Source organism: Tachyglossus aculeatus (assembly GCF_015852505.1).
Source record: "Tachyglossus aculeatus isolate mTacAcu1 chromosome 12 unlocalized genomic scaffold, mTacAcu1.pri SUPER_6_unloc_2, whole genome shotgun sequence".
NCBI lineage: Eukaryota > Metazoa > Chordata > Mammalia > Monotremata > Tachyglossidae > Tachyglossus > Tachyglossus aculeatus.
Genome location: NW_024044829.1, coordinates 698 through 2,772, shown reverse-complemented (window position 1 = coordinate 2,772; position 2,075 = coordinate 698).

Sequence of the window (2,075 nt, the reverse complement as noted above, 5' to 3'; positions counted from 1 at the left end):
ATAAATAGAGTAATAAATACGTACAAACATATATACATATATACAGGTGCTGTGGGGAGGGGAAGGAGGTAAGGTGGGGGGGGATGGGGAAGAGGAGAAGGGGGAGAGGAAGGAGGGGGGCTAAGAATGTGATCCAAGTGTGGAACTGGGACTGTGTTCATCCAGATTAATTTGTATCTACCCCAGTGCTAAGAACAGTTCTTGGCACATAAAAAGCACTTAACAAGTACCATAATTATTAGTAGGTTTAAGAGTCACCCAGCAAGGATCTATCCTTCTGGGAACACAGAAGAGAAAAGGGTTTTGGTTTCATATTGGACTGTTTGGTCTCTTTCTTAAGCATGGCTAGATTTTCACTGTCAGTAGCATCAACACAAAGGATGGCTACATGTTCATCTCTCAATCCATAAATCCGTACTAGAAAAATTTTTTAGCCGAAGCTAGGAGTGCACAGAATTCCAACCATTCACATGTTTGCATTATATATTGTGGCTGGAATGTGATTAGGGAAACAAAAACTCACTATTGGCTTCAAAGCTCTCCATCACCTTGCCCCTCCTTACCTCACCTCCCTTCTCTCCTACAACTCAGCCCACACACTCCACTCCTCTAGTGCTGATCTTCTCACAGTGCTACTTTATCTTCTGTCCCACCGTCGACCTCTGGCCCACGTCCTACCTCTGACCTGGAACACCCTCCTTCCTCAAATATGCCAAACAATCACACTTCCCCCTTTCAAAACCCTACTGAAGGCTCACTTCCTCCAAAAGGCCTTCCCAGACTAAGTCCCCCTTTTCCTCAGCTCCCTCTCCCATCTGTATCACCCTGACTTGTTCCCTTTGCTCTAGCACCCACCCCCGCCCCCCCCAGCCCCACGGCACTTGTGCATATTTGTACATATCTATAATTCATTTTATTTATATTGATGCCTGTTTACTTGTTTTCATGTCTGTAGACCCCTTCTAGACTGTAACTCTTTTGTGGGCAGGGATTGTCTCTCTTTATTTCTAAATTGTACTTTCCAAGCACTTAGTACAGTGCTCTGCCCACAGTAGTACTTAACAAATACGATTGAATGAATGAATGAATGAATGAATTAGAGAATCTGAGTTTGTTTGCATACAGGATATGGTGGAGGTGGAAGAAATGTCTTGTACTCCTTGTGGCTTATCAATGGACTCCATGGTGACCCCAGTGCAAGTTTTTCTTTAACCCAAAGTTTTGCAACAAAGCAGCGCCTGCGTTTTAAGAATACCAGCTCTTCAATACTTGTACATATTTATTCTATTTATTTTATTTGGTTTATATGTTTTGTTTTGTTATCTGTCCCCCCCTTCTAGTCTGTGAGCCCACTGTTGGGTAGGGACCGTCTCTATATGTTGCAAACTTGTACTTCCCAAGCGCTTAGTACAGTGCTCTGCACACAGTAAGTGCTCAATAAATATGATTGAATGAATGAATACAACAAAAATGCAATTTGATAAGTTGAATTTTTTCCTGAGAGCCCACCACAACAACAAGATTTCCACGGTTCAGTGACTGATATTCGTGAACATTTTATTGGCACATCTTGGACATATATTCTGACAGGAAAGAGGATGAAAAGTCAAATCCTACACGCTCCCACAAAAAGCGCTGACAGTCATGTCAATGACGTTACAGATTGACTGATGAAACACTGAAGAATTCTGTAAAATCAGTGTTTGTACTGTTACTAAATTCAATTAGTGAAGGCTTACCTAAGGCAGTCAAGTTGAGCTAAGTGCCTTAACCTGAATTTTTTTCTCCTTCACTTCCTTCTGCTTAAGGCTTCCTTCCCCATGGCAGCATGAATGTCATCTCCAGAGATGAGCTCTGGACGTCTGCAAACTACCCAACTTTGGTTGACTTCTCAAGCGTCAAGCAACACTCTAAAAACATACAAACCACTTAGGCTGAATAGAGTGTTGAGGGGAATGGGATGGTCCACAGTGTCGAAGGCAGCTGAGAGGTCGAGGAGGACTAGGATAGAGTAGGAGCCATTGGATTTGACAAGAAGGAGGCCATTGGTGACCTGTGAGAGGGCAGTTTCGGTG